General features: G+C 45.5%; 1 protein-coding gene across 2 annotated transcripts in view; it reads left to right on the forward strand.

Moving 5' to 3' along the window:
- OSBPL10 (oxysterol binding protein like 10) overlaps window positions 1-27,659 on the forward strand; it is a 553,744-nt gene that overhangs the window by 131,459 nt on the left and 394,626 nt on the right. The window lies entirely within an intron of this gene.

The following is a 27,659-nucleotide window of genomic DNA, read 5'->3' on the forward strand; positions in this document are numbered from 1 at the left end:
AACACAACAACAGTTGTTCATTTATTCAATATACATTAAAAAATGATGAACACCTGCAGCCCAAGCTATTCTTATAACTTTGTGAGCCTGGAACAGTCTGAATTGTCACACTTCTAGGGTCTGATGGTTAGTAGTTGTCTTGGTTCTGTCATTGGCGGTGCTGGCAGGGGCAATGGGTAGTGCAGTGATACTGTGGTAGTGCAATGGGTAGTTCCAGGGCCCTCCTTATGAGGGCCCTGGAACTTATTTTATTTATTTTACAAATTAAGCACTGGTTCTCCCACCAACTTGTGCCTCCTGACTTTTAAGCACAGTGCCTTGCCTATCCACTGCTGTCATCTCTTTGGCCCGTGCACCCCTCCACTCGGCCAGTGTTCTTTCCCTTGCTTGCCTTTAGTAGTTGGCTGGGAGCTGCCCCATGTCAATTTTTGGCCGAGAGCTGAAAGGCAGGGAGGGTGACTCGCTTGAATGCCTAGAAGGTGCTTGCTTTGTGGGTCTGATATCAGGGGTAGCGGAAAAGAGAGGTCAGGTTTGGGTGGTGGGTTGGTCCACATTGACACATAATTGGCTCAGTGCCAGGATCAAATGGTACTTTTTCCAGACCCTGAACCCGATCTGTATCAAACTGACAGGCCTCAGTGCACAGGTTCACCAAAGTGCCTTTGATAGCAGAAGTGATACTATACACCCTCTGACCCCCAATGACTTCACAGCTTTGAGCACTTCTCCCACACTTTGCCCCAATCAGCGTCCACCCGCTGCTGAGGTGACAGGGGAAAGACATGGATGGAATGTGCAGAAAGATAACAGAGCAAACAATGCTCTGTTAACTTTTTGACTCAGTGCTGTCTTCATGGCCCCTGAGACCAAGGGTAGCAAGAGCAGTGCAAGACGTACCACAGAGTAAGTCTGCGGTAACACCTACTATCCTCAATTGATGCCCAGGGGTGTGGAGAAAAGTGGACCACCATAGCCTGACATGAGATAAACGAATGGAGATGCGGTACTCTGGAAAGGAAAAGTATTCCTAAAATGGCAGATCATGATCTAGGCCTCCGGATGTAGGTGGTGGTCCTCACCCACGCACACAAGGCTCTACACGACACCGGACCCGCCTACCTGAACACCAAACTCAACTTCTACATTCCCTCACGACAACTACGCTCTGCCAACCTTGCCCTCGCCATCGTCCCCCGAATCCAGCGCAAGACCTCTGGCGGCAGATCCTTCTCCTACCTCGCCGCCAAAACCTGGAACTCACTCCCAACCTCACTACGCCAGACCCAGGACCTCCTCACCTTCAGGAGACTCCTCAAGACATGGCTCTTCGAACAATAGCAGCACCCCCCCCCCCAGCGCCTCGAAACCCTAACGGGTACATAGCGCGCTTTATAAATTATTGATTGATTGATTGATTGATTATGGGCTCTGGTAATGTGGGTGGTAATGAGTGGTAGGTGAAGGGAGGAGAGAAAGACATAAGTATCTAACAGAGCCACAGGTACAAAACCATACCGACCGGCCTAGACCTAAACATCAAAGAAAGTGGCTTTCTCAGCCCCTGATTGTGGGGAAAGTGTAAATGCACACCTTGGAGTGGGGCAGGTATGTGCCCGGGACAAAGAAGATTCCTATTACACAACTTGGGATGCATTATGAGGCATGGGATTGACAATCCAGTATCCAGTCCATGAGTTGCAAATGGGCACGGATGTATGGAGTCCACCCAATATTTTTAGAGTCCATTCCTTTTACTCGGGATGCTTCACTCACTTGTGCCGTGCTCCTGCACCACAGCCACTTGCATTTGCAACACTGTGTGTGTAACCTACATTTAAGGTGTTTTAACCCCTCCTTCCCACTGGCTGCATCCTCTTTATATATCAGAGAGGCCCGGCAAGGGGGATATCTTTGTACAGGGGTGGCTCATCTCTAGTACTGTGGGGGTGTTGACCCCTACTGTGACACATTACACCCCTGACAGACTCCACATAATGATGCATTTCATTCGTGTAGGGTAGGGGCGGGTTATGGATCAATATGGGATGGGTTGACTGGGGCTGTCATTAGCTCCCATGTAGCGTTGATTATGGAAGCCAGAACTGCGCGTGACAGATTGGCCGTGTTGTTTCTGTAGTCAACTGTGTTGCTGAGCTGGAAAGAGCCTACTGAGCATGTGTGTTTGGCCAGCCCGAGATGGCCGACCAAAACTTACATGCGCAGTGAGGGGGAGTGCTGTGCACCCCCCTCACTGCTCGTCACCCCTGTGGCCCTGCCCCATTACCAGAAAATGATAATAAACTCAGTTTATTATCATTTTCTGGCAAAGTTTTTACAGCTGCCGCTGCTGGTGGGGAGCAACGCTTCACCGCCCTAATGGAGGAGCCGCCCCTGCCTGTTCGTGCTGCCAACTAGTGCCCAGACAGTAGTCCAGGCTCAAAGTTCCTGTAAGAGAACAGAAAAATGGGTAGAAATGGCCAGATGGTGAACGTAATTTGTAATCAATGCTGACTGTAAACCCACACATGCCAATAGACACGATTCAGGTGGGAAACTCACGATTTTTAAAGCCAAAAATGGCCTTATTTTAGCTGTCCCCCCCTTTAGCTGTCTCCCCTCTAAAATTGTCTATGTTTCAGTAGGAGTCATTGGGGATAACAGATTCACCATTTTTTGTGTGAAATCTTCCGCTTTCCTATTTGAAAATGTTGGCATGTATGTGAACATAATGGCTTCTCTGCGCTTTCAGGTGGTCTAGGCTTCATAAGGTGCTAAATCAGCAACCACAATACACAATTTATGAACAGATGCTTGCGTTTGAAATCACTCTCAAATAAAAGGCTTGCTCTCTGCCCGCCGCCCCCTCTCCACCAGGATGCAGCTAAACTGTAGAAGGCATTATTTATTAATGAACACCACCCGTGGGAATGTTGTGGGCTAATGGAGTCTGCAGCATTGCTGTCACAACTGAGCTAAAGATGGGATTGCACCAACAGGCGTACAGTGGTGCCGGTGATGGGCTGGTGATGACTCACTCTCCCATCCTGTTACTTCAGCAGGGATCGCTGAGCCAAACGAAATCTATGTCAAGCAGGTGTATATTCCCTGGATCTACCTTAATCTGGCAAATTCTAAAAATGGAGAACACAAGCCCAGCACTTGTGGTCCTTATTTTATTGCAGAAAAACAGGACTACAAGTTTCAATCAATCAATCAATCACATTTATTAAGCGTGCTACTCACCCGATAGGGTCTCAAGGTGCTCAAGTTTCAGGATGCAAAGCAAAAACCTGGACTGGATGAGCTACTCACAGATGAACCTTGGAAACCTGAGAGCCCTGCCATCCTGACAAAACAAGGCTGCTGAATTGCCAATATGTAGGAATAACAACCTCCACAAAAATATGAAGATTTATTTCTCATGTTCTCATCCCCCTTTCAAGAATCCATTGCAGCAGGAACTGTCTATGTTGCTGCTTCCGTGTCTGTGAGATCAGCAGAGTCAGAAGTTGACAGGCCCCTTCTTGGCCAATCTTCTTTGTTAGCTGCTAAAACATCTCAGAGGGTTGAGCACCTGCTGTGGAGATCTGAGTAAAATATGCAGCCTACAGTTTCAGTTCCAAAATATCTGACAGGCAATCACCCTTTGAAAGTGATTTAAATGAGTGCCATTGAGTTGATGTAATTTACATGCCAAGAGAAGTCCAGTTACTAGTGCTAAGTATAAGTGTTGAGCATATGCAGCAAAGTGGAAAAAAGTAACATAAAGGAATCGAAAATAGCCAAATCATCCTTCTATTTAAGTATGTAAATAAATGTACAATGTTAGAACCCAAACCCAGTGCAGGGTGACCACCTCCCCCCAGGTCATTAAGGACAGTATTTCCAGTCTTGGACTTTTGTCCAAATCCAAATGGATTCTGAAAGTTTTAGTTTTCATTTGCTTGTATTGAACTTTTTAGACTAACACACCTGAAATCAGTAATTTGTAGATGAAAATTTCAGCATTGGAGGTGGCCACTCTAAGCCAGTGGTAAGAGTAAGTGCAAAAAGAGTGCAAAACTTGCCCTCAGCTACTAATCGTTGGTATGTGGTAGTGCAAAAGAAAAAATACAGGTGAGTATGCCATATGAAGGAATGTCAGGACATATGGGGTCATTTTGAGTTTGGCCTTCCCGCGACCCCATTACAAGTTCTCCGCTGGCCCAGCAAGGAACAGCCCACAACATTGACGCCGGCTCATAATTCAGCCGGCGGCAATGTTGCGGTGCATAGGGTGCAACAGCACCCTTCGTGCTTTTCACTGTCTGCATAGCATAGCAGACAGTGAAAAGCGCAATGGGGCTCCCCCCTGGGGTCCCCTGCACCCTGTCTCCGCCAGATTTTATATGGCGGTGCAACTGCCATGTAAAAGCTGGCGGAGAGGGGGCTCGTAATCCCCAGTGTGGCGCTGCATGCAGCTCTGCCCTGGGGGATTAGGACCGCCAGCACCGCCAGTCTCTCCAGTGGAGGGAAACTGGCGGTCCAACCGTGGCCGAACCTCCACGGTGTTAATGTGGCGGACTGACCACTGCCAAATCGGTCGGACCGCCGATTTGGCGGCAGTCAGACCACCACCATGGCCCTCACGATCAGAAGACCGCCAGGGTTGTAATTAGAGGCTTAGTGTGTTTAAGGGCCTTACTAATACAGTCCGCTTCAAAACATGCAAAATAAGCTAGACCAGTAATACATACATTTATATAATAGGCCAGTATAGGAACCGATTAATTGTAACCCAAATATGTGACTCCATCTAGCTACACAAAGTTTCAGTATCCTTGGGAAAGGACAAGTGACAGCAGCACAACATGGTGGCCTAGGCTGATGGTATTGCCATCATCAGACCAAAGCACTACAGTCCAATTTATAGCAGTTTAACCATGCTGCATATGCAGGAACACTTATCATTGTATGGATTTCCATTTTGCGGAGGAAGAGAAGGAATACATTTATACTAATTAACATGCGGGAAGACGGAAAAAGGATGGGTTACTCCATGCATTTTACTGGAAGTGAAAAAGGATAATAATGAGTTGGTGTAAGTGGAAGAACGAGTAGGAGGAATGGAGAAAGAGCCTACAGGAGAAAGAAAGGACAACAGAATGCAAAATAAGATAATAGATATCAAAAGAGGACAGTAGAGAACAAAAGAGGACAACAGAGCACATACGTCCAAAAGATAGCTAGGAAAAGAAAATAGAGAGCAAAAAGGATAATAAGCAGCGTACACAGGCATCATATAACATATTAGAACAAGAGACAGCAAAACTGACCAATAGAAAGTAAGGACACTGTGGAACAAACGAAGACAATGGAAAGTAAAAGAGGCCAATAGGTAGCAAAAGCGGCTAATAGGCAGCAACAGAAGACAATTGGAAATAAGAGTATACTTGATAATTAAAAGGACTCTTGAAAGAAAAAGAAGATAGTAAAGAGTGAAAGAGGACAATACAGAATAAATGAGAATATTAGATAACAAAGAGGAACCGTACAGAAAAAAACAAGCAAACAAGGACAACAGAGCGCTAACCGGAATAATACATATTAAACGGGGATGATCATTATCAAAAGAGAACAATTGATAGCCAAAGAGATAAAGGCAGATATGGAGAGGGAGAACCTCAATTTTGCTGCTTTGTTGTGCATTTCTATATGACTTGGAAAAATGTAACTTTAATAGAGGCTTCTGAGATAGCTTGTTTGTTTGCTTTTTCTTGCCAAATCACCCCCATCATTATCACCAGTGGTAAGCCACGTGTTTTATGGATGGGGTTCTTGCTACCACCGCACAATGAGTGGATGCTGTCTAATTAAGTAGCTCGTTGGGTACAGAACCATGAAACTGGACTTCCAGTTGTGGAATCCCCGCTTAACCAACATTTTAAGACCCGGGGCAAATCAGTTTACATCCATTGGCCTTAGGTTTCTCATCTACTGAACCAAAAAGTGATGTAAGAGGCAATTTCTGTGGCTGGAAGGCGAGCCGCGCAGGATCAGAAGTAGAACGCCCCAGTTTTCTGAAGTGGGGTCACATCTAGGGCGTTAGATCTTGTCAGGCGAAGCTATGTTTGAGGTTTGCAGACATGACACTGAAAATCTCTAGTGAGCACGCCACCACCCTAAAACAAAACTGGATCTAATTGGGGTGCCAGAAGTGTGGGGCGATCAATTCACAGTCAGTGAGGGGAGCATTAAGATTTAGTTTTGAGATATCAACTTTAGACGAATATCTGTAAACTGTGGTTAAATAAATATCTCTTGAATGACCAGGACCTCTCAAAACCCTACTTAGGCTATAACGTGAAATCCTATGGAATCATAGGAATGCCCCTGGTCCCAATGAAGTTCTTCGGTCTCAAGGTCTCCAGAAAGAAATCTCAACAACCTTCTACAAAGTCGCAGCAAAGTACCATTAGATCCACAAAGTCAGTGAGTCAAAAATGGTAATTCATAAAACCACAATAAAACATGCAACCTTTAAAACATGCGAGAATCATGCCCGTATCTATAACAGCAAATACAAAAATATGCCCATGCATATTTTAAATGCAGGTACAATAAGTATACACATTTTAATCTATACATAATTTATTAATATAAATAAGTTAATAAGAAAAACATGTCATCAGTTTGTTTCAAAACATAAGAATCTAAAATACATCACTAATGGCCACAGGATTCATCAGACCACCCAGCGCCCACCCTCCAAAAAACGAGAATAGAAAAAAAAATACAAAGATTTGTATAATAATAACAGTGTGACCTGCTAACTAGTTCCCAAAAAAATCTGCCTGATTTCAGAACAAGCAATGGCCGAAAGGAGGCTGACCCAAAGCTGAAGGGAGCTGGCCAGAAGCAACTAGTGGCCAAAGGAGGATGAACCCAAGACCCACTGTCTGTGTTTTACATTTTATGTTCATGACATGATTCCTTGTACATGTCAAAAGGATCGAGGAAGGGCCAGTAAGGACTGTGACCTATAATCCCATGCATAACAAAATATGTATTTGTCAGGAACACATTCACCCCAAGTGATATCTATGTATTGAATAACAGATATGCATTACAATCTGGTTCATTGTTACTTCTTTTTATTGACCTCAGGAGAATGAAAGGCAGAGCAGATCCAAGGGGATTCAAAAGAGCACTCATGTGGTCAAACACAACTTCCTGCAGTGACCCCATTGGTCCACTGAGCCACCGGACCCCAGGCTCAGTCATGTTCACTGATATACACTGCTCCCTTTGCTGCTGTGAGTTGCATTTGGGAATTGCAGGCTGTGGCCACCAGTGATGCTCTTATGCTTCAAGTGTTACTTAAGCCTTCTGCACCCCAACACTCTCCACCACCTTTGTCATTATGGTACACCTTAGCAGTACTCCCAGCATAACAATCAAGCCAAGCCAGCATCCTTCAGCTCACACGTGTAAGCGACTAGGATAGGGAGGGCGTGCCGTGGTGATTCTTAGGACCAGGGAACTACCGTGAGGGATTCAGTGCCAAGGTCTAGCAGACCTTAGAAAGAACATAAGGCAAGAACCAGATTCATGTAGGATAATTTATATTGCTTTCTTTCAATATGCCATCTTTTCTTCTATGTACTTAAATAATTTGATTCAGTTTTATAATTCATACATTTTATGCTCATTCCTTGATAAAGGGGCATCCAATAACAGGTTTCGTTGTTATATTATTTTCTTAATGTGTTTCTAGAACTTCATGCTGTAATATGAAATGTGTATCTATGTTGTTAACTGTAATTTTTGTGCTTATGTAGTATAGTATGTTACTAGTGTTCTTAAAATTAATAATATTTATAGCGCAAGTGAGGCGCAAAATAAAGCGGGTTAACTGTGAATGCATGCTTCCCATGAACTCTTCTAGGAGAAGTGATGGTCACCAAGGGAACAGACGGATAAAGAACAAGTTGCCTATTCAGGAAAGCATTTGTGACCAAAGACAAAGTGCTTCATGAGTACTCTTGTCAGTAGTTACCTGCCTTCGAAACGTCCAACTTTTAATTAGTATAAGTGCAAAGAAGCCACAGTTCTTTCTGTTTGTGCTTAGTGTACATGAATAGTCCCTGAATAGTCCCATTTCAGATGTTTTAAGGTCAATTCACAAAGGCATGTAAGAGTATTTAAATGAGTACTACAGGAGAACCACCCCATATTCCAAAATGCCTTTTTGAATAGGGTCCAATGTGTGACTGGCTACAAGTGGTGGGATATACTGGAGCTCCCTGGTGTGTGCGGGTGGGGTGCACATTCCTGCTTGACAGTGGGGAGACATGGGTGAGGGAGCACAGTCTACACCTTTAAAAACAATTCACAGACTAAGTACCCTGTCTGCTAAATTGAAGGTCCGCCTCTGTATTTAGAGACAGGTGGACCGCCATGTTACTGCTCGCAGCGCCCCTGCTGCCTCTGCTAGTGGAAACCCTACAACCGACGGCCCTACAGACTTGGGGCCATCAGTGTAAGTACATCAGACCACCCACCCTATTTAGAGCATATGGTCAAAGTACTTTTTTTGTCTTCTGGACTGCTTGGAAAAACTTGGCGGCTCTAAACAGAGAAAAAGACAAAATAAACACCCAACACCATGGTTGAGAACTCCTAAGGGGTCAGGGTTATTAGCATTTTGTTTTACAAAAACAAACTCCCGCTTTAGGAGTTTGTTTTTGTAGAACAAAAAAAAAGTTTGCTGAGCGGCTGCATGAGACATAGCAGCCGTTCAGCCAGCTTCCAGTGCTTTCAGAGGAGCCGTCATGGCGGCAGCTCCTCTGAGGTCAGAGGGGTCTCCCCCAGGATGGAGAAGTCCTCTAAGTTCGGTGAGTGGTAGTCTGGTGGGGCGGTGGAAGTAATGACCACCACCATCCTGGCAGATGCCCATGAGGCCCATAGTTTCCATCCTTGTTACAAGCTGTTTTACTGGACAAACTGCTATTAGTCTGTTTTGTTGCAAATAGGCCGCCTCCAGTGCCCTTGTGACTTGTGTATGAATAGCAATAGTAAATACAGGCAGATAAATAGGGATTACAGTCTTTGTGAAGGTGCTGGCAGCACAGAAAACCTTTGATGAAGTCCCACAAAAGAGAAGGACATAGGGGGTCATTCTGACCCTGGCGGCCGCCACCGACCACGGGAGCACCGCCAACAGGCTGGCGGTGCTCCAACGAGCATTCTGACCGCGGCGGTTCAGCCGCGGTCAGAAGCGGAAAGTCAGCGGTCTCCCGCTGACTTTCCGCTGCTCGTTTGAATCCTCCATGGCTGCGGCTGACCCCCCCTACCGCCATCCTGTTCATGGCGGGAAAGCCGCCATGAACAGGATGGCGGTAGGGGGGGTCGCGGGGCCCATGGGGGCCCCTGGGGGCCCCTGCCGTGCCCATGCCAATGGCATGGGCACGGCAGGGGCCCCCGTAAGAGGGCCCCGCAAAGTATTTCAGTGTCTGCCTTGCAGACACTGAAATACGCGACGGGTGCCACTGCACCCGTCGCACCTTCCTACTCCGCCGGCTCGATTACGAGCCGGCATCCTCGTGGGAAGGGAGTTTTTCCCTGGGCTGGCGGGCGGTCTTTTGGAGACCGCCCGCCAGCCCAGGGAAAAACTCATAATACCCTCCGCGGTCTTCTGACCGCGGAGCGGTATAATGGGGGCGGAATTCTGGCGGGCGGCCTCCGCCGCCCGCCAGAATCAGAATCACCCCCATAGTCTGCTTGCAACAATTTAATGGCTTTTATATTGCTCTGTTACTGTTTGCATCTCTGCAGGCTTAGAGTAATTCAAATCACTCTGAAATAAGCAAATTCCCGCAGGAAAATATAAATAAATGCATTTAATGAAAGTGAATTAGAAGGTGGGCTGCTCTGTCCAGCCTTGGATGCCATACAAACCTCCAGAATGTAGGCAGCTGTTTCCCCTAATTGTACGTACAGGGCAGGTTCTAGGCAAGGCCACGCTGTCACCTAGGCTACCACCAGCAGGGGGTGCTATCTTACTAGTGCATTAGGTGTGCTTCACACACCATTCAGAGACTAGCCTGGCTTGAATTCTCTAAGTGTCCTGAAAAAAGCTATCTCAGTGCACAAAATATGTTGGTTATCAAAGGGGTAGTCTCGTCCTAAAGCATAGAATGTGGTCCTGAACACTTATTTCCAGAGTGTGTTAATGTCTTTTGATTTCTTGATAATGTTCGTTGTGACGACCCTGGTGAAGACAACAGAGTACAGAACAGTGCACACTGCTACTGGTACAGTGGTCTGCATGTTACCTGAAGGTAACAGGCTTGATTCAACCATTCATCCTAAGTGAAGCATGGAGATACGTATCAGTAACACCACGTCCGATTGTCAATTGAATGATTATTTAATCCAGAGAGTGGATGCATACATACTGGCTTGTAAAGTACCTCTTTATTCTAGAGGCCACAGTATGTTGTATTCACAGATTTCAAGGTTCATTAGTTGTTAAAAAGAGTCATAAAATGCAGCCGTCTCAGTGCTGAAACAGGGATGGCTTTTAGGTCAAGCCTACCAGGCAGCACATGCACTGTCTGTTACAGGGCATACTATGGCTTACCAAGATCGTAGGGGGGATTGGAACCCCTTCATCGCTTACTATTGGTTGGCTCTCCTTGTCATTATCATTTGCCTGCTTCTTATTGGTGTCCCAGTTTGTCAGTCTAGTGTTCATCCCATGGCTATTCGTTTGATTGGTTGGCTTTGCTGCTTCCACGTCTTGATTTTCAAGCACTACTTTCTTCTTTTGTGTAAGCATTCCATAAGAGTCCTTTCAAGCCATCTCCCTCATGTACTTCTTTCCCCCTGCACCTCATGTTGCCTTCTGTGGCCTGACTGCTTCTCCCCACCTCCTTACCTCTTACATCCGCCGGTGTGCTTCTAGCCGTTGCTTCTCCCATCCGTGTCCTCCGTGTTGCTTTCCTCCAACTCCTAGCCTCCACCCATTGCTTTTGTGCCCACCTCAGCTCTCCACCCTGTTGCTTTTGCATCCCCTTCCGTGTTGCTTCAGTATTACTCCTCTCCCTCCCCGTTTTGTTACAGATCCAGCTGCACGGTGCAAGTGCCTAAAATATGATGTTGGCAGTTTCATCAATGGCTTTTTTTAAACTTTAGAGAGGCTGCGTGGCATTACGCATGCTGTCCAGCATGGCTAAAAAAACATTGGCAAAGCCAATATGTTGCAAATTCAAGACCTATTGGCTTTGCCAATGCTTGTTCTCAAACCCCAAAAGTATATTTGTAAATGCCAGTAGCATGAGGGAGATGCAGCTGTAAAGCCGAGGCATTTGGTACATGCTGTTGCAGTGCTGCAACCCTTGTGTGCCAGTCTCTGTCCTGTCTCTTGTGCATAGAATGACAGCAGCAGAACTCTCTGTGGTCAGGGCCAATGTTCCACCAACATAGCGGGGATGAGAGGGTCAGGCCTCTGTTGCAGCACTGCTCTAAGTGTTGCTCCACTGAAGGGCCCATGCAAGCTGGCCCTTCTGGAAGCTGTGCCAAATGTTAGCGCATTGGACGTGTGGGCCTTCAGGGTCCTCTTAAGGATTTTAGGGGCAAGACATATTTCATGTTTACACAGAATATTGGAACCGAAAATATCATGGGACAAAATATGGTGTCAAGAAATATTGTGAAGTTAAATTTGTATGGATAAGTAAAGTTTCACTACATATAACTCCACATAGATGTGAAATTAAGAATAGTAACTCTATACTTATATATTTGCACTTATCTTCTTGATATTTTGTTTCTCACACAGTATTCAGTCCACACAGTATTTTTGGTTTCAATATTCTGTCAGTGATCCATATATTTTGGGGTACGCTGTTTAGAAAACTTTGCATTTATTACCCGTTGCTTGCTAATTCAAGCCAACATAATACCCATCAATATTGGAATTATATATTAAGTTTCAGAAAAGGGGGAGCACATAAAAAGCTGAATGTTAGGGATGTCCAGGGCCCACCAGTCAAATAGTTGCATAGGAAGAATTGGCAAGAAGTATTTTATGTTTGCACTTTAATAAAGATTTCTTTATTTTGCAACCAGGTTACATTTGGAATTCATTTTCTAACTAGCCTGTGCCTCTCTTTTTTTCAGAGAACACAGTAAGGTTGACTAAGATTATGTTTAGTGGACGGGTGCATAATATTAAAATAGAGTTTGAAATTATAACCTTAATTGACAGACATGAACAATCGCAAATAAATCTCTGTTCACAAAGGGCATTTGGGTTGTAACACTAAAAGTCAATGCAACGCTTTGCGGGTTTTCAGGATACATTGGGTGAAATCTGATATTTTTTTCATGAATTCTCTTCCTGTTATGCCCCTTCACTTCTCTTTCTATAAATGAATAAATAAATAATTCAAGGATTTGTTAAGCATGTCAAATCACCCATGAGAGTATCAAGGTGCTGAAATGTAGGCACGGGGATTAAGACATTTTCCCAGAATCACAGGATGTTGAGCCGACGCCGAGACTTGAAGCTTGTTCCTCCAGAACCGAAGTCGGCACCTCAGGCCTTTACGCCACGCCCTCTCCCTTGTGTACACTTTGGTGACTAGACAGTGACTTCTGCTGAGTAAGAGAAAAGAAAAGAGGCATAAAATGGGAGGATAGAAAGACAATGAAAATGACACAGTAAGAGAGGTGAAGAAGAAAAGGTAGAGATGAAGTAGAGAGATAAATATGAATGGAGAGATCTAAAAAAAGGAAGCAGGGTGAAGTAGCCAGAATGAAAGATGCCGAGAGGTAGAAAGAGGAGGTAGGTGAAGAGAGTTAGGGCAGTAGTGAAGGTTTTATATTGAGGGAGAGAGAATGAGATGGGAAAAGTAAGTGTAGAGGGGGGAAAAGGATACACAGAGGGGTGAGGTAGTGAGAGATTAAGGTAGAATAAGAGGTGAGTTCGAGAAAGCTAGAGACAAGGAGAGGTAGAAATGAGGGAGTGAGAGACGTGGGAGAAGGGGCAAAATGAGAAGTCTAGTGCAAAGAGACATGTCAGGTAAAGAGTAGCAAATCAGAAAGGTAGAGCGAAAGGGGTAAAAGGGAGAGTTTGAGGTGAACTGTATACAGAAAACAGAGAAGGAGAGAGTTCAGTTAGATAAGTAAATTTATTTTATGATTAATTAAAATCTTCACAATAACATATTGCATACAAGAAGCATTCGATGGAAAAAGAAAATATGATCAGTAAAATAAAATCTATACAGTAACATCTTCGTACTTGAAAGAAATTTTCTTTTTTTGAGTATCAACTATTTTATTGGTATAATTTAAGTACCAAACAAGAAATATCAGCAAATTCAATGACGTGCACGTCCAACATAAATCCGTAGAAATATACACATGCTGGTTGCAATACATGCATCAATACCAAATGTTACTAAAATATAAGAAAGGAAGAACCAAAAAGAAGGATAAAAGTGAGAAAATAAGCTATAGATGGAGAAAAGAAAAAAAAAGAAAAAGGACAGGAGGAAAAAGAATTTTCAATGTGCCTCGCAAGCGGAGATTAATATGATAAACCTACCATGGAGCAGTATCCAGATCACTAGTGCAAAAAACGTTTTACTAAAAGTGCAGCGTGTTCATCACAGTGACCAGTCCTTCAACTTAATTCATTCCAGTTCAGTTAGACAAGGGAGTTAGATCGATAGAGAGAAAGAGTGTTTAGTACAGAGAAAGAAGTTCAGTCGAAAGAAGTGTGAAGACAGAGCGGGTGTGAAGAGGGTGACTTGAAATGAGTTCAAATATAGAAGGAGGAATAGAAAAAAGGGGTAGAGGTACAGAAAGAGACAGCGCGAATGGAATAAATTAGTGAAACAGGAAGGTCAAAGCAGCAGAGGGAGAAAGAGAAGGAAGGTGGAAAAGTTAGGAAGCGAACAAATGGAGAGGTTAATTAAGAAGTTAGGTAAATTGAGAGGTTACATAAATTGAAAGGTTAGGTAAACTAAGAGGTTAGGTAAATTAAGAGACTTTAGGGAAATTGAGAGGTTAGGTAAATTAAGAGGTTAGGTAAATTGAGAGGTTTGGTAAATTGAGAGGTTAGGTAAACTAAGAGGTTAGGTAAATTAAGAGAAGTTAGGTAAATTAAGAGGTTAGGTAAATTGAGAGGTTAGATAAATTTAGATGTTAGGTAAACTGAGAGATTAGGTAAACTGAGAGGTTAGGTAAATTGAAAGGTTAGGTAAATTGAGAGGTTAGGTAAATTGAGAGATTAGGTAAATTGAGAGATTAGGTAAATTGAGGGGTTAGGTAAATTGAGGGGTTAGGCAAATTGAGATGTTAGGTAAACTGAGATGTTAGGTAAATTGAAAGGTTAGGTAAATTGAGAGATTAGGTAAATTAAGATGTTAGGTAAATTGAGGGGTTAGGCAAATTGAGATGTTAGGTAAACTGAGATGTTAGGTAGGGAGATGTACCAATAGAGGGTGCGTGTGTGTGAGGGAGGGTAGGTAGAAAGACATGAAGAAGTGCATGAGGTGTGAGTAAGAGATATAGTGTAGAGAGAAGGTTGAGAAGGAGTGGAGAGGTAGAGAGAGGGGTGACAGGTTGAGCAAATTGAGGTATAGAAAGATGGAGTGAGAGATAGAAAGATCAGGTAAACAGAGGTACAGATGAGGTATGAGTAAAGTGGATGGAAGTTGGAAGATAAACACAGGAAGGAGAGATGGAAGAAATGGGTGAGGTTCCCAGACAAGGGTAATGCAGAGAGCAAAGGGACAAACGAAAGGGGCTTAGGTAGACGTCAAGAGTGGTAGAGAGATGGGTGAGGTTGTGAGAGAGAATGGTGAGGCAGAAGAGGGGTATCTGAGTGAATGGCACGACAGAGAGTGTTACAATAAAGAAAATACACACACAAAGATCAAAGATGAGATGAGAGGGGGATAGAAAGAAAGGTCGGGCAGAGGAGGTGAGATGAAGTGAGGAAAGGGACGTGAGAGAGTGATTAGTGAGGCAGAAAACAATGAAGAAGTACTTGGCACAGAGAAGTGACTTTGAGGTAACTGGAGAGGATCTAAGAGCAATAGGGTAAAGTGAAGGGGGAAGTAATGTTTTTTGAAGTAGAAAGAGATGAGGCACAACAAAACAGAAATGCAGAGAAATAAATTTGAAGTAAAGAAATGTAAGGTGGGGAGGGGAAAGTCAATGTAGACAGAGGGGAGGGGAGGTGAATAATGGATTAGAGGAAAGCAGGCAGAGAACTAGAGAGTAAGGTAAAGAGGGCTGAGTTCTGGGAGGAGGAGAGAGGATGAAGTATAAGAGAGATAACAAAAGGCATACAGGAAGAGGCTGCTGGGGTAGAGATAGGCAGAGGGAGGAAGAAAGATTGAGACAGAGGTGACATGGGAACAAAAAGATCACTTTACCTGGGGGAGCGGTGGGGACCCAGGGCAGTTGCCCATTTTGACACTGCCTTGAAATGGGTCTGAGGACATGGTTTCTTCACCCAGTCTCTGCAGCTGGCACTTCTGCCCCCACCTCCCACTTACTGTAGCACAGTAGGGGCATTCTATGCACATTTCAGGTGGAAGGCACTTTTTTTCACTTTATGAAACATGAGCTAACACCAGGGCCAGCTTTAGGGCGGTGCGACCGGTGCAGCCCCACCTGGCACTGACTGTGGGGGGTGCCCTGTCTTTAAAACTAACTATTGGTTTAAAAGCACATGCACTTCTTTGTGCCTCCAGCAGTTTTCAGGCAACAATAAAAATGTCAGGATAACTCTGGTGATTATTGTTCCTGCTGGTGAGAGATAGAATGTTGCCTAGTGGCGGTTTTGACTCATCATAAAGTAGCACGGAGGGTTAATGTGCCTGCTGCAAAGAAAGTGTACCAGGTGATCACAGGTGTGTGAGTGAACTATGAGTGGCGCTATAAAAAAATGAAAAGTATGTCAGAGAGGAGCTATGGAGAATTGTGGATCACTGCTGAAGGGTGGTAGAGAGAGAATTTGTGGAGAAGGTCATATGGGGGAACGCCAAAAAAGAGTGTCACAGCTGGCGCCACTAGCGCTAAAGCCGGCCCTGGCTCATCCCACAACTAGATTGTCTCATTGGTGTTATTAACATCCTGCAGAATGGTCCTTACTTCATCATCCTCGAAAGTTGAAGGCTCAGTTGGCCTTGTAGGTTACAGACAGATTTATTCAGCAGGTTCAGGATGCAGAGTGCTGCTCTAAATAGATATAAGTTCATAAACTGTTTACTTGGTAGGTTTCTGTCCTCTCCCTCTCAGTCTGTCTGTTTCACCCTCACAGGTGTAGCTCTTCTTTAATTCATCCTGCCTCACTGTAGGTTTCTGACCCTTGAGAGTGAATGGGCTGGACAGTGCAGTGACTAGGACACAGGCATGTGTGGCCTAATTAGGAGAATGAATGCCCTTGGTGGAGGAACAAACACTGCACAAGTTAAATTGCAGAAAAACGTTTACAGAAATGTTATATCATACAGGATAAGGACTTAAGAATTAAGAAAATACTTAAAGGTAAAGGATATCATCATGGTTATGTTAAGCTATGTGAATTGCTGAAAATTATTCTATTGATGAAAAGGACTATTTGGGGAGACAGTTAAAACACAAGAAATCCATTGTCCTACCTCAACCCTAACCTCAGTGCTTAATTTGTGCTTGTTGTTTCCGGTGCTGAGCACCGGCACTTATTTTTGAGGGCCGGGGCTTATTCTTCGGTCTCCAGCATTATCTGCGAGCAAAAGACACATATGGGAAAGACATAGGAAGTGAAAAACGAAAAAACGTCACAAAGGGAGAAAGTAGAAAACTGCTAGAGTGAGCTGAAGGGACAAGGAGTGGCTTTATATGGATTGAAGAGGCCCGAGATGGCTTCAGGATTACGCCACCTCAGTATTCTGTGTTCACACATTTAATTGCACCAGCAGAATGTTGGAGAGGAGGGCTTTGGGCACCGGCACCTTTTTATTTACAAATTAAGCACTGCCTAACCTCCTGCGAAATCCTAATGAAGGGACAGTATTCTTCCCAAAACGTGTTGTGTTGGTTTGAGGCTCAAATAATAAACAGATACAATGTTTGCTGAAATTAACATTTTCTGGCTCACATAAGCAATCATAAATGTGCAGCTTATGCTTGATAAGGCGGGAAGTCGTTATTTATGAAAACCCATATCCATATAAAAAGATCTGATTTTTCCAATAAGATGTATGCATGATTGATTGATATATTTTTAGATTTTGTACTTAAGGCCAGCATGCATCATCATATGTTAGCTGAAGCATGTTTGCTTTCAACTTGCTCCTCTGCAAGGAAGTCGACATATATGACATTTAAATGTAAAGACATGTTGCGCCGTTAAAACTTCAGCTAGGTCTGTGCTGTTTTTAAACGTTATAACTTTTAGAAAATTACATTTTAAAAAAATGGCAATGGCTTTTATTAATTGTGCAATCCACTATATTCATTCATTCCTTCATTCATTCAATTTCCAGCTGGATAATTGTGGATTTCAATGAAGGGAGTGTACTAAAGACTAATAAAGGGTTGGCAAAGTGAAAAGAATACATTTTATGTCATAACTGAGTGTGATAAGTACAAATATTTTCTGGCAGTATATGTATGTGGTACTTCTGTAGTGTGAACCTAGCCCAAAGCCAGCACAGCCTGTGCTTAATTTGTGAGGGTGGTTGCAGGTGGGGCCTACCAGCACTGATTTTTGGGGACCAGCGCTTATTTTTCCTCAACTTTGATCAAGAGCAAGAGAGGAAAAAAACACAAAAGGAGGAAAAGAAACACAGAAAACAGTGACGGAGGGAGAAAGGGATGCGAAAGAAACTACAGAACGCGATAATAGCAGAGAATGTCTGGTGGTGGATTAAAAAGGCACAAGTTGTAATCAAGACTACGCAGACTTGGTATTCGGCACCCTTGTCATTCTGTAACACCAGCCGTGGGCTTCCAAGCAAAACACTGGGCCCAGGCACTTTTTGCTTTTACAAATTTAGGACAAAGTCTAAGATACAGCCAGTGTTTAATCAGAGAAGAAACTGTTTTCTGAGAGCGGAAGCAAACTGTTACTTTGTTGTGATGCAGTGTTCTTTACATTGAAAACTACCTCAGAATGTGCAAAAAAATCAATAAATTGTACTCCGCTGGCAGAGTTGGCAGAATTTTGGCCAGTCCGTGTTATGCTTGTAACATAGAGTTCTGGCCAAATTCCGCCAACTGGTGCGAGGCAGAGTTTTTTGTCACACGCAGCTCACCAACGGTAAGTTGGCGAGCGCGAGCATGAATTGGCGTTGCCTACCGTGAATTTCAGATGCAAGGGAGGCATCTGGGGAGATTTTCCAAATGCAGGTGGTGTGACTATTCGCATTGAGAAAGCTGTCGCTCAAGTAGAAAATCGACTTGATCTGCAGCTAAACCAACTCAAGAAGCAGTGCCCTCTGGCATTCCGCATGGTGCTGTTCTCGCAGTTTTTTCAGCGCAGAATGAGCTCCCGAAACCTTAAAAAATCAGTGTGAGCAGCGAGGCATACCAATTTCCGCTTGCTAACAGAACCCCGCAGCATCTCACAGAGATTTCATGTAACTTCACATAATTCGGCAGAGTGAAAATCTGCGAGTTCTGCCCACCCTATAATGCTAACATGCTGGGATACCCAATATAACGTGTATTTGGAAAGCATAGGCGCACCTCATGGGCCACCTTTGACCTTCGAAGGATGAAAGGCTTTGTGGATTGGAATGTGTGACCATGAAGACAAACACAAATCCATGTAGAGGATGCATTGTTGCAATGAGCCACCAGACCCTGCTCTGTATGTTGATATAGTCTTGGCACTGAGCATCACATTACCTAAGTGTTGTAAGTGCCAGCCCCTGCCCTACTGACTGCTCCAGAATAGGATTCTGCTTTCAGAGTCAATGCAGTCTTATATCCTGCAAGTTCCCTAAGGGAGGGTCACCGTTCATTACAGACAAGTAGGTCCTATGGTGTCCACCCAGGAAGATGCTCTTCAGTTTATCCTAGCGCCTAAAGGCACCCCAGACTATGGAGCGCAGAGAAGGCCATACATTGGTAGCCTAGGAATCAAAGTATACTTCTAGTTATCCTGACTCAAAAATCTAGATGTCTGTATTGAGACCGGTAAAAATTGGTGGTGTGACATTGGGAGCGCCTTGAGACCCTATGGGTGATTAGCCGCGCTTTACAAATCCTTGATTGATTGAATACTGGAGACCAAGCTCTTTTAAAAACTATCTGCTACACTAGAACTGAGGAAATCAATCAACCAGGATTTATAAAGCGCAGCAATTCACCTGTGAGAGTTTTAAGGCGTTGGAGTTGGTAGCTACTTTGCGGTGCACTGTTCATTGGAACAGCGCTGTTTTAAGTCATTTTCTGAAGTCCCACAGCGATGCGGCATTCCTTAGGTGCAAGAGAAAGTCGTTCCAGGCTTTGGCCGCCAGTTGAGAGAAAAAGCGTCCTCTGCTGTTGGTTCAGCGGATCTGGGGGGTGTTTGTGAGGATTAAGGAAGGTGGATTGCAGGTGTCTGGTTGGTTAGTGGAAGCCCAACTGTTTGAGGAGACAGCTGAAGACATCTTGTCCATACAGGCTGTGGGCAGGTCTCCAGATCCAGCCTGGGTTAGATGTTCTGCAATGGTCTATAATTGAAACATGAGTGGTGTTTACAAATGCCTATTAGTACCATGTTGGAATGCAAAGTTTGTCTCTGCCAATCACAGGGCTTAGAATGCTGGCACTGACTTCTGATGTTTGCCTCCGTTGTAAGTTGAATGTGTGAAGAGTGGCATAGATCAGAAATGGACACTTGTTCTATTTATGTGCTTTCTGTGAGAATAGGAAGGCACTTGCTAACAGAAAAAGCTGCATATAAGTCTGGAGTTTGTTGTGCACATGCTGTTGGGCATTAAGAGCTGTTAACTGATTTTCCCTCTCATTATATTCTCTCTCCTTTGGCTTGGGCCAATAATTGTAGGACAAGCAATTAACAGCAGTAAACGCATTGTGGGGCAGGCAGTTACCATTGGTGAAAGCCCACATAGGGGAAAGTTGACCACCGGTTAACGCCTTGAACAGAGGGCAATAATGCTGAGTTAGTATATTTTATCATGCCGTACACGCCATGCTTATAATCTTTTCTAGCGGTGCATTTGGGAAACTGCAAAGGATTCGCTAATTTTCTTGCCACAGTATCGGTTCTGGGATCCACCCTAAACCCTACATGGCGGTGACTGTGAGACTGGCATATGGGCCTTTAAGGCCAGGGAGGTAATTGTGGGGCAGATTGGCCATTTCTTCCTGGGGTGGTTGAGGAAGGCATGATTACTGCATTAAGGGGCATACCATGTGCCATGAGTGCACTTCCCACTATGCCTGATATATTTGCAATGATTTTTGATACACTACCCTAAATGGCAGAGGAGTTACAGAATGCTTTGCACTCTGAAGGCTTGTACCACACTAGGATTCTCATCTCATGCCCTTTGGGCACCCTGTTTCTAGACATGGGCTGAATATTATCGGGGTCATTTGGTCCAATGGAAGCAAATCAAGACTACAACACCCAGAATGCATTACAGGACAGGAATCCAACTCACTCTTGCTTTTGTCCTGTGTTTTTCTGTTGGGAAGTAGGACTAAAGGGCCATAATCTGATGGTGGAAAATATGCTTATGCAAGCATTCAAAGTGCAACTACACACTAAACACTCAAAGAATAGTTTGAGGAGGCGATTGACAGGTGGGTGGGTGTATACGCTTGCATGCATGTTCGGAATAAACGGCGTGCACCTTTTATTCTGAAGTAAAACTGTACAATTAGGGGCTATAATTTGTTAAATGCTATTTTAACAATATGAACCCAATCAATGAGAATCAAAAATGAACGATTGAGACTGAGAACCAAAGCAGGAAGAAGGACATCTACTACACAGCCTGTGAGGGGAAGTGATGCTGATGAATCTTAAACCTAGAACATGCGTTTAGCGCCAGAATCTCCAAAGCACATCTAGAGAGATCAAATTACCCATGACTGGAGCAAGAAGCTCATTCAGGCCTGTTTTTCCTTTTATTCGGGGTTAGTAGCCCTGTATGTATAATGTGGAAGCAACTACAAGTTCCAGAATGCTAGGAAAAAATCAGGACTGGAGCCCAGGCTTCTCCAAAGATAGTGTGACACCCGGGGCCACAGCTTAATCTTGGGCCCTTGGATGCAATTCTTTTGCTGTGGCAGGTGCAGTTCAGGGAATGAGAAAATGTGGTGTTTGGCACCACTTAGTGGTGTGGCCACACAAGCTGGCCAATTATTAATGCTGACGGCAGGTTTGATTGCAATAAAACATTCATAAATGAATGTTTCTGAAGGGTACTGTGGCCCTGGAAAGCACAGGGCCTGAGCATAATGCCCTCCTCCACAGCCATGTGGCCAGTGCTTAATTTGTGAAAGTAAGAGTGCTGGTGCCCGAAGCTCTGCTCAGAACCAGCGGGCGATAGATAGCCTTTAGTTCACTGCCAGACACTTCCTGCACCCTTTGTCTCAGTCTTGCAGGTTCCTGCTCTGTTTATGAAATGTTTGTCTTCTTTTTTTTTTTCTTCCGTTTTTTGGTTCTCTTGCACTGGGTAATTATCTGATATGGAAAAATAAGTGCCAGTGGCCCCCCCCCCACCGGCAACCACCGGCTCAAATTAAGCACTGCTTGTGACAGCCCTCTGATGTTTTAAACTTCATTATATATGGGAAAAAGTACCCCCTGCTATATTTTTATTAGGATATTGTAAGTCGCTGAGGAGCTCTGTGACGATATAGAGGAAAGAGGCTGAAGGTTTAGCTCCCTTATAAGGTTGTGGAACTCTGATGTCACTTGGTATATTCTTTTCACATTTGGTATTTTATTCCTTGTAATACATGGTCACATCATTACCCTTCCCACAGCCGCTTATATCCTTGGTACCTTGCTCTTTCATATGAAACAAGCAGTATAGCAACACATATGAAGAATGAAAGGAAAAAACGTAATGTGAAATTAAACACACTAAAATGCATTTAGTGATTTGTTTGAAAAATATTTAAATAATTTTACTGTAAATCAGATTTAAAAATGCTGTTGGTCAGAATTTGCAGAAACATGCAGAGAGATTCTATCTTTCCTATAATGACTTATTGTGTCCAAAAATATTCATCCTGCCTTTAATATGTCCTTTCTCCTGATCACTGTTCATTTTAGAAAACCAGATTAGAAGAAAGGAAAGTCAGGTCTTAATTTCATTGTTTAAACTGCAGTTGCAATTATGTGGGTGATTTGCTTTCCACCTTGGCTGCTGACTCTGGCAGGAGGCATTTTGATATTACAGCTCAACTGTAATAATGAATTACAGTTGAGCAGCTACATTATTTTGTTATTACAGGTGACTAAAGATATCACTACCGACAGTAATAAGGAATTTACAGAGTGGCTATTATACAGGGATTGCAGGTACCAGTGTATTATAACTAAATAAAATAACTAACAACTCCTGAGATGAGGCAAAGTGAAACCTGTCAGTCGTTCTATAAAAAGAGCTGGGCAGTCTTTTTACCTCGTGCTGTTTTTGATGCTATTCTACCGTCTTGGCAGTCATTAATAATTCATAGAATATAATTATCCTTCAGGTAGTTTTTTTTTTGCATTTGTTTTGACAAATCTCTACACACACACACCTGCGTGGCTGGCAGAAATCAGGCAACTCGACAGCTGCTCCCTCGCCAAACAATCCGCTGAAAATACTGAGCTATCTGCATTTCTTTCCTGTTTATTTCACTGCTGGGCCCTGCCTGTTTCCCTTGTCTTTTCTGGTACAGAAGCAGCTTGTGTTGACATTTTTCAGGATGTGAAGTTTATGGCCATTTGTATAGCGCTTGGCACAATTCTTTGGTCTTCCCAACGCTTTCTCGGTCTGGATGGACTTCAGAGCCATTCTTGTCTGTTGTTTGTCGCTGTTTGGCCGTCTGAAGCCATCAGAGAGTTTGTCCAGTTTTCAGTTTAGAAGTGCTGTGTGAAGGTCAGTGTAACATCACATTGCGCATGTCCGCAGTCCCAAGGTGAAATCAGCCCTGGGGTTTTCAACACTCACCTCTTCCTGAGTCACGTCCGCGGCGCTAGACGGAGTGACGTGTCATCACGGCGCGAGCCCTGTTATCAACACACCCCAATATGATAAAGAGGATGACAGGGCGCCGTTTCAGTCCTGACCCGCAGCCAGACCTGTCAGCACAGGACGAATGTCTGTAATTTAAGGGATAAAATGATGCCCACAAAGACATGAATTGAAGGCGCGAGTCTCGCTTGGGAAATAAGTGTGTCTTTTGTTGATAAGAAGCCTGATCAGGGATGGCTCAGGTCCATTATGGCTCTATAGTGAGTTATGAATGCCCTGCGCTGCTTTTGCCATAGGAAGCGCTGCATGTAGGCCCTAGCCTGGCACCTGTCTGCTCAAAGACCATCACTTCCTGTTAAAACTGGTGAATGATAGAGAGCCAATCGGGCTCTTCTGTGTGTTGTTGCCCTGCTCCATGACGTGGTACGGTGTCCGGAGTGAGGGGTATATATTAAAGGTGGGGGGGAGCCTTGTGGTTCTTTTGGCGCCTGAGTTGAAGCATACTACTGAGTCCGGGTTTTCTGTAGTGCTGCGTCATCCCAGGGATGTAGGTGAACAACCCACGCTACAATTGGCGACGAGGCGGTGCCCACGTGCTGCCAACCACACCTGCCTTATCTGGCACTCCTGCTGCGGATCTCTGCCGTCGGCGCTCGGCTCTTCACTGGTGTACGACGGGCCTCCCGTTTTTCGCCAGAGGTCGCAGGTCCGTCCGGCTCCAGCGTGAGCCCATCTCCTTACTCCAGCGCGCCTTCAGGAGAAGGACGGATGCGCTCCAACTCCTGTGTGGCCTGTGGCAGCAGCGCTCGCATCGGCAGCGCTCCAGTGTTTGACCGGCCCACAGTAGAAGCGCTCACATCAGCGCCCCTCTGGGAATAGGGGCCTGAATTAGACGCCCGGTGAAGCACGAGGTCCCCTTGTTTTTTTTTTGGGTGATATTGCAGAGGCCCTGTCAGGTGGGTCTCCGTGAGGCCAGCGCTGAGGAGCATGGCCTGGTGCTTTAAAAAAAAAAAAAAACATTTATTCTCTTCCCCTCCAAGACCCAAGACAGGGGAATTTGAGTGGAAGCACCATCCTTTCCACAGCCCGCCATCGTCACTGGGTTTCTTCTGTTTTTTTTTTCCTCCTTTGGTGTGCTTGTTCCTCCTGCCACACCCAACCCTCTCAACACTGAGGGCATAGACATACGTTTTGACACATACACTCCCAGCAAACCGGAGAGACATCCGTGGTGTTTTGAAAACAGCAATCTATGCAGAGAGGAGGTAGTCAGGTCCCAGGTAGGACAATGAGCGCTTTGCCGGATGCCGCCCGCCAACGCCCAACCCACCATCATGGGTCACATTCGTCTGTCACCACGCTGCCCCCATTCAGCCAGTTTGCGGATCCTGCCACACCTGCGCCGTGGTGGCGCCACTGGCTCGGACAGCTGAGACACTACTTCTGGGCCACCCAAGAGACAGACGGTGCGGTGCAGAGGTCGCTTATGCCACATTTTGGGGGCGACGAGCTCTACGACCTGTTTAATGACTTTAATGCTGCAGTGGAGGCCCTCAACAGGTATTTCGACCCGCAGCTAAACCCTGATTATGAGAAGTTCAAACTGCGACAGGCCCAGCAAACCGACACTGAGTCGGTGGACATGTTCTACGCGCGCCTGCGCAAGCTAGCAAGCACCTGCACAGGCATTAATCACCACGACGAGATTAGGACGTAAATAATTCAGGGATGCCACTTTACAGTGCTGCGCAAGCTAATTCTAAGGCAACTAAGCATTTCGCTTGACGACATCCTCATCCTAGCGAGGTCACATGAGCTGTCCAACAGCCGCGCTGAGGACATGGCTAACGCCCTTGCGCGAACGTCCATTGCACCAGGTCCAACGAAGCCGAACCCTGTGAAGGAGGAACTAGTTGATGCTATCTACCGCCGTCAGAACTCGCCCTGAACGGCTCAGCCTGCCAGAGTGGAGGAAAAGAGATGTGGAAACTGTGGCAGTGATCACGGCGTACCTGGCGTGTGCCCCGCGAAAGGCAAGAGCTGCTCCAGATGCGGCAAACCCAACCACTTCGTCAGGGTCTGCCGAGGGGGGCAGCCTTGAACTAGAACAACTTCTGTAAGAAGAGCAGTGCTGAAACAGATGACGCTAGACGAGGAAGCAGGAGCAGCCGCAGTAGGCCCGCATCAATACAACAACGACAAAGAGGAAGAATTATTCATTGTCTCATTCGCTGACAGACGAGATCAAAGGCGGCAACCTCCTCCCATATGCACCATAACGATCAACGACACGCCAGTATTGGCGCTCAATGACACAGGGGCATCGGTCAACAAGCTATCTCCCCCACCAGAACTCAAGCCATGCCACACCAAAACATATGTATGTGGTGGCGTAGAACTGCTTCCCCTTAGAGGGGCAATATAGGTTACAATGGGCAGCGGGCGACACTCTACACGTGCAAAGTTCCACGCAGCAGAAGGGAAGAAAGTAACGCTCCTAGGGTGTCATATGGCAGAAGACCTGGAACTGGTATTCTTTGCCCGACATGGTGCATGATTCCCATGCCGAAATGGTGTTGGAGGAGTTCCTGGAGCTCTTCCGCGGACTGGGAAAGCTCAAAGGAAAACAATTTCATTTACACGTCGACCCTACTGTACACCCGACTGCGCTGAGACATTGGAGGGTGCCATTCCACCTGAGGCCTCAGGTGGAACAAGAACTAAGGACCCTTGAAGAGCAGGGGGTCATAGAGAAAGTGACTGGACCAACACCTTGGGTTTCGCCTTTGGTCATTGCCCCAAAGCCCAAACAGCCTGGAGCTATTCACCTATGTGTGGATATGCGCCTCCCCATCAGTGCCATCAAACGGGAGTGCCATATCACACCCACTATGGACGATATCATCGCAGACCTGAACGGGGCTCAATGGTTCTCAAAGCTAGATCTGAACTCGGGATACCATCAGCTAGAGCTAACCCCCGAGAGCCGCAACGTCACCACCTTTTCTACGCACATGGGGCTGCGTCGATACAAACAGCTAAGCTTTGGCGTCTCCTCGGCGGCGGAAATTTTCCAAAATGCAATATGAGAGACACTATCCGGTTTGGCTGGTGTCATCGATCTAAGTGATGACATTTTGATATTTTCAGACACTCTGTAAGAACACCACAAGCACCAGAGAGACACTCTACAGCAGCTGTCAGACGCAGGACTAACGCTCCACCAGAAGAAGTGTGCATTCTACAGCAACTCAATAGAGTTCTTTGGCTACATTTTTTCAAGGGAAGGACTGACAGTTGACCCGAAGAAAGTGGAAGCCATCAAGGGTGCATCAATACCCTGCAATGCCACAGAGGTCAGGAGTTTCCTGGGGATGATGACGTATTGCGGGAGGTTTATCCACCAGGCTAGCCACTCTCGCCAATCCTCTCAGGTGACTCACAAAAGCCAGTACCCCGTGGGAGTGAGGCCCGGAGGAGGACAAAGCATTCCCGGCCTTGAAAACAGCCCTATTGGACACAGCAGTCATGGCTTGCTTCCACCCAGGGAAGAGAACTGAGGTGGTGGTCGACGCCAGCCCTGTCGGGCTCGGAGCGGTGCTCCTGCAAGAGCAAAGTCACCAGCAGTGGATGCCTGTGGCCTACGCCAGACGAGCTCTCTCAGCCACTGAGGCCCGGTACGCACAAGTTGAAAGGGAGGCGCTAGCCATCAGGTGAGTGTGTCAGCACTTCCACTTATATAAATGTGGAAATGAGTTCACGATGGTTATGGATCACAAGCCGTCGGTGTCCCTCTTCACAGGCTCTGCCAGGCTTGCTTTCCCAAGAATTGAAAGGTGGGCCGTACTCCTTCAGCCCTATCGATTTCAAGTGTGGTACCGTCCAGGAGTCAACAATCCAGCGGATTATCTGTCACGCCATCCTTTGCAGTCACGCTCTGAGGAGGAAGCAGAAGAGGAGGATGGGCAAATGGAATGCTTTGTAAGCATGATCGTAGGCATGGCGTGCCCCACGGCTGTCACGGTGGACGAGATCGCTGAGGCCTCAGGCCGAGATGCCCTCATAGGCAGAGCGAAGGAGGTGCTACACCATTGATCCTGGAAGCGTTTTCTCGACAAAACATCTGTGTCAGACCCCAAGGAGCGTTGTGTGATGCAACAGATATGGAAAGTTAGGTTGGAGCTCTCAGTGAGCCTGAGGGCCTCCTTTTAAGGGGACAATGTTTGGTGATACCCAAGAGCCTGCAGAGCAGAGTGGAAGGTCATCAAGGAACTGCGAAGACGAAGGCCTGCCTGAGAGGGAAAGTTTGGTTCCCGGGGATGGACATTATGGTGGACGACCTGATACGCAGATGCCATCCGTGCACCATCACCGCTCAGGATCCTGTCCCTGCTCCGGTTGTGACGGAGTTACTCAGCACTACACCTTGGTGTCAGATCAGCTTAGACTTCGGCAGTT

Source organism: Pleurodeles waltl, chromosome 10 (genome assembly GCF_031143425.1).
Source record: "Pleurodeles waltl isolate 20211129_DDA chromosome 10, aPleWal1.hap1.20221129, whole genome shotgun sequence".
In the NCBI taxonomy this organism is placed as follows: domain Eukaryota; kingdom Metazoa; phylum Chordata; class Amphibia; order Caudata; family Salamandridae; genus Pleurodeles; species Pleurodeles waltl.